Below are 6,622 nucleotides of genomic sequence, written 5' to 3'. Positions count from 1 at the left end.
CTATCGTTTCTTTTAAATGATAGCTTTATGTATAAAACATAGGCGCATAGGGAGAGAAACCTTACTTGATCTCGGAGGAGAAGTCTTGTTTTCAGAGATATATACTCCAACCTTTGTGTTTAATCTACCAAAGAGGGAATGGTTTGCCCTATAATTTTCCCTTCCAGTTTAAATACTAACGAAAAAGGAGATACGGGGTATGTATTTGTCAAAAATATTGTATTTTTAAAAAGTTATGAAACATATTCAATCCCACACGGATTTACGATATTTTAATATTTGTAATCTACTGTTGCCTCTAACTCATAATACATTAAATGATGTTGCCTCTAACTCATAATTAAATAAATGATATAGATTTTTCTTGAACACGATGCATATGTTAACTGAACATCACGATCTTTTATTGTCCCTCAAATTGAGTTTTGTAGGTACAAGTAATCAATTACATACAAACAATATAATACATTATATCATGACTTAGCTTGAAATAATAATTTATTAATTTAGACTAATAAAGCAATTATCAAAGTCTAAAAAAATAAAATAATATTCCTGTGAATATAAACACTTATTATTTGGCTTAACATTAAATGAAATCATATATGTGACGTCCATCAAACTACAAAATAATTATAAATAGTTCGAAGGTACCAGGGTTATAATTTAGTACGCCAGACGCGCGTTTCGTCTACATAAGACTCATCAGTGACGCTCATATCAAAATATTTATAAAGCCAAACAAGTACAAAGTTGAAGAGCATTGGGGATCCAAAATTCCAAAAAGTTGTGCCAAATACGGCTATGGTTGGTTATCTATGCCTGGAATAAGAAAATACTTAGTTTTTTCGAAAAATTCAAAGTTTAGTAAGCAGTTATCAAAAGTATCAGGATTAATAATTTAGTAAACAGGAAATTTATAAAAATGACCACATAATTGATATTCATGTCAACACTGAAGTGTTGACAACTGGGCTGGTGATACCATCGGAGACTAAACGTCCACCAGCAGTGGCATCGACCCAGTGGTGTTAATAGTAATCAAAGGTACCAGGATTATAATTTAGTACGCCAGACGCGCGTTTCGTCTACATAAGACTCATTAGGGACGCTCAAATCAAAATATTTATAAAGCCAAACAAGTACAAAGTTGAAGAGCATTGGGATCCAAAATTCCAAAAAGTTGTGCCAAATACGGCAACTGAAGGTTACCTATGCCTGGGATAAAAAAAAATTCTTAGTTTTTCGAACAATTCAAAGTTAAGTGAACAGGAAATTTATAAAAATGACCACATTATTGATATTCATGTCAACACCGAAGTGTTGACTACTGGGCTGTTGATACCCTCGGGGACAAAACGTCCACCAGCAGTGGCATCGACCCAGTGGTGTAAATAGTTATCAAAGGTACCAGGATTATAATTTAGTACGCCAGACGCGCGTTTCGTCTATATAAGACTCATCAGTGACGCTCATATCAAAATATTTATAAAGCCAAACAAATACAAAGTTGAAGAGCCTAGGGGATTCAAAATTCCAAAAAGTTGTGCCAAATACGTCTAAGGTTATCTACGCATGGGATAAGAAAATCCTTAGTTTTTCGAAAAATTCAAAGTTTAGTAAACAGGAAATTTATAAAAATGACCACATTATTGATATTCATGTCAACACCGAAGTGTTGACTACTGGGCTGGTGATACCCTCAGGGACGAAACGTCCACCAGCAGTGGCATCGACCCAGTGGTGTAAATAGTTATCAAAGGTACCAGGATTATAATTTAGTATAAAAAAACTGTAACATGATTTGGTATTGCATTTTCAATGTTTCCTTATTCCTTTTGTTGAAAAATAAACAGTTGTATAAAAATATGAAAATAAAGACGATATAAGTGACTTTTTTAAAAATCTATTTGATTAAATTTTTACTAAATTTGTTCCTTATCGGGAAAGTGTATACTAGTACGACACTATGCTTAAAAATCAGTATGTTCTATTAACTATACATGTTTGTTTGAATTTGTAATCAGTTGTGTTGTATGTATGTGATTTATGTGTTTGAATTTTGGCTACTGGATCCCAATTACTGTCACATTAACAAATTGTGTCTGTTTGGGTTGCCCAATCAATTATGTCAATACAACGGAAAGGAAACAACAACTGTTATACAAATAGAGGTAAAGCTAGCTATGAAACTGTCTTCAACCTACGATTTTCCTCGGAAAATGTCTGCACCAAGTCAGGAACATGACATCTTTCCCTTCGTCTCGTTGTTGGCCTATTCTAATGTTTGATTTGGTTAGGTTCAGATACTGATTTTAGTCACAGACTATATAGTATATTTATATCTTACTATTGAAAGTAAATGATAGAAATGAAAAAGAGTTATATCTCGTTAATAAATCAATTGTTCGGAAATGTCTACGAGTTACAAAGAGGCATTAGCTTTGAGATACAGAAAAATAAATCAGATTTCTTTGAGTTCAATCATTAATGAAAGTTAAATAGTGAAATAATGAAAGTAAAATAGTGACATAATAATTCGCTTCTAGGATTAGCTTGGTTCAATTTTGTCAATCTAATAAGTTAAGATACATAGCTGGTAATTTATTAACTTACAAGTGAATAATTCGACCTCATTGAATCCATGCGTCCTTCAATGTAAACCATAAGTCATGTTAGCTGGAGATGGGTTACTCCTGTATGTCAAAATTGAAAGTTTAACAATGAGAAATCATTCGGTTGACTAGTTTGATTCACAAAATCATCATTCTTATACAATTACAATGTAAAACCAATGATAAACATAATGTTAAACTAACAAGATGTAACCAAACAGACCTAGAAAAGTAAATTCAATATATTTATATTTATGTCGGGTTGACAGTATCGATGGTTAATTTGATTGCGCTTATAGTGCCTAACAAGATTTTTTTAAGTTTGACGAAAATCGACCTTTAATGCGGCGTTCACACATTGACGATTATTACTCCCGTTTGGGATCAGACAGCGATAATACCCGAAAAGTGAAAAAGTCGGATTACTATCCTCAATTATCTGGAATGTTCTATCATTATCTGAACGCAGTCGTTTAAGTTCTTAACAGATTCCTACGGGTCGGGAATGGTCCGGATAGTTCGGCGAAGTACCCCGACAGTTATGTGCGTCCCGTAACATTCGGTGAAACTCAGCCGATGTTGTCTAGTCGGATTACAAGCGTGACAATGTCGTGACATATTCTGCTATATCGAATTAAAATCCTAACAATGTTTGTTTTCTGGACGGTGTCCTGTGGAACGGGAATGATCTGGAAAATTTTTATTGCTGTTTTTTTGCCGATTGAGTCCAGATTGCATCCATATCTTGTTGATTGCGAACTGTCTTTGCCGAAACCGTTCCGGAACAGTTCCGTTATTAATACGAAATAAGTCAATGATACCCACGTCAGAGTCCCGACAATTACAGAATACAATACGACTGAGACCACACAAAGCCGTTTGCAATGCGGTAGAGCGGACCGTGACAGGATTACTTTCCGACAGTACCGGATCTTCCCAAATATGCCGACAGTTTTCTAACGGATAACTTCTGTCAGCGTCTGTTCACTGTGTGGTCACTGTATGATCTCTGTCGGATTACATTCGGTAGAATTGGGACGCAGTCGTGGCAGACTCGGTTGAATTTTACCATGCGAAAGATACATATCGGATTAGAATTTGATTGAGAACGGGATTGTCGGGACAAATTCGCTTGGAAACGGTTGAATATCGACGCTTCCTGAACAATATCTGATTGTTGTCGAGATTAAATTTTTTTTTCTTCAAATTTTAATTAAAGTTTGAGTTTCCATTCACGATTCACAGGATCTTGATCAGACTCTTGACAAATTTTAATCGGGAATGGTACTGTCATGGACGGCAGTAAAAATCGTGAATGTGTGACCCCAGCTTAGACGATCATATTAAATATTGATGTCCACAAATAGGCAGACCGGACATGTGCTGACTTTATTTACTGACTTCTTTTGTTTGTGATTAATTGAAATGATTAAATTAAAATGAGACTGAAAAAGTTTTTTTTTGTTAAGATGAGCAATAATTAGACCTTCGAAACGGTGTATAAAATGTATTTCGACATTTCTCTTAAAAAATTACTTATTTAATGGCAAAAACGGCTGATTTGTATATTTCTCTTTTTTCTTCCATAATAGGCTTTTGAAAAATAATTTCTCTACTCTATACATGTAATACATATGATGAAAATATAACACGTGACAATTCCAACCTTTTATACCTTTCGCTTATTGTTAAAAATAATATTTACCCATCCAGTGTCCAGATTGAAGGTCATTTTAGTTACTGAACACATTCTTGCATTTTCTGATTTAATCAATATACATGTATGAAAAAATTAAACATTTTGCATAACGAATACAATTTTCTTTACCAAAAGTTTTGCTAAAATTTCAAAAACATTTCGTTTAGTTTAAGTATAGTTTTCTGATCTTTCATTTGCGTATTTAAGGCAAAAGCAAGTTAAAAAATGTACGTAATTATTGGCTTTCTACAGAAAATTCACCCTTTTCAATCATTTACAGTTTTCAAAAATAATATGATACATGGATACAAAATAAAATGATTTTTTTTAAACACAGTAAAAACTTTTATTCTGTTTGTTATTGGTGATTTGTAATGAAGTGTGTTGAAAACAACCGTTGTATAGCAAACAACGAAATACCGATACATATTATGGCTACATACATTGTTAATTATTAATTTAAGAGGTTTTTTTTTCTCATTTGAATGTAATTTTTATAGTTTGTTTTAAATCAAACATGTGAATTTGAATGAAATCGATGAACTTGAATTTCACAGATAATGGCCCTTTAAGTAAAGGCAACAGTAGTATACCGCTGTTCGAAACTCAGAAATCGATAGAAAAAAAAACCAAATCCGGGTTACAAACTAAAACTGAGGGAAACGCATTAAATATAAGAGGAGAATAACGACACACACAGAAACGAACTAAGCATTTGACATTTTTTTTTTAATAAGTTTCTTAGAAATAGTATCCAAACAAAAAGTGATATAGTACCATTTTAGATTAAGGTTTCCTGGTGATTATTTTGTACGGTAAATTAATTTTAGTGAAATTGATTTTTCTCCGACAGTAGCTAACAAAAGTAACATTTAAAGAACCTTTTGTCTGGTCGTCCTTCAATTGGATCGATTTATAGACATTAAAACTGATTAAAAAACTTTGTTGAATCATTTCACAATACCGTAAATGATTAATTGAATATCGAATATTGAACAGTGTATAGGATATTCTTGTTAATGATTGATTGCTTGAAAATACGACGTGTCTGTGTCTCATCTCACAGCCATCATATTTCGTAGTCTTACATTATAAGACCAATAAGAGTATTAAATTTCAGGTTGTGTCCTATTCTCATACTGTGTGATACATTGACTGAATGTGGAGTCGATGGCAGCTTGCCGTTGCTCTCTCATCGTTTATGTGTATTTCTAATCAGCTAAGGGGGTTTAACATTGGTAAGTAACCGTTGTATTAATTTTCTATATAAAAGCCTAAAAGAACATGACAATGAAATCTATTTTCGAAATTAAAGATGTTCGCGTGTCATTTTGGAATTTTTGTCCTATTTTCGGAATCTACTGGTTTTATCCATTTGAATGCCTTAAAACATTTTGCCCATTGACCCCCATTTATCTTTTTATATAAATCTTTTACATGTATAATAATAAGCCATCGGTAAAAGTCTTATAAAATTTTAATCATTTTTGGATAGTTTTTGAGGACTTAAACTGGTCAATGATAAAGCTATGACGAGTTAAGAGAGAACATTTTCCCGCAACAATTAAAATGGCTAATATCTCGGAAACGAGCACATTGACCTATATATTTTGTTTTGCTCTTTTGATTCCTTTATTAATCACCTATCAATATAGAGTCAATATATAATAGTGTTTTGAAAAGCTTATTATCTTGAAACTGAAAAGCGAACTCCCTTAAAACAATGAACTATTTTTTCAACCTAAAACTAAGTCTTATTCATTACAATTCAGAAAAATTTACGAAACAATTTTCAAAGAACATCCCTATGTGTTTTCCGAATCAAACGACACCACAGTCAATCAGGTAATATAGAAAAATAGTTCTTCCAAGTATTTAAAAGTTTTATAAAACTCTATTAAACATTGTACTTCTATTCATACCCTTTAATACTACGTTTCCTTATATATTCTATATATTTTTAAGTCTGATGTAAGATATTGTATAAGTAAATGAGCTCATTATAGATATCGGTTACACACAAGGTTACCAGTTTTTATATATACTGTACACAGTGTGTTTCGTTTTACTTTATTTAAATATTTCATAAAGGTAAGTAATTCAGTTTGGTTTGTTCAGAATTCGTATTATGTCTTTTATGGGTTTTATTTGATATGGTCGGTAAATGCAATTGCATTTTGTCCTTTATTTAGGAATATTTCAATTCACTTTATCCAATTTAATTGAAACGCAAAATATACTCGGTAACTTTTCAGAAAGATACCCTTTACTTTCCCTACTAAAGCATGTCATCAATGGCAGTGCTCTC

Source organism: Mytilus edulis, chromosome 9, assembly GCF_963676685.1.
Source record: "Mytilus edulis chromosome 9, xbMytEdul2.2, whole genome shotgun sequence".
In the NCBI taxonomy this organism is placed as follows: Eukaryota; Metazoa; Mollusca; class Bivalvia; order Mytilida; family Mytilidae; genus Mytilus; species Mytilus edulis.
This window is presented reverse-complemented; position numbering follows the sequence as displayed.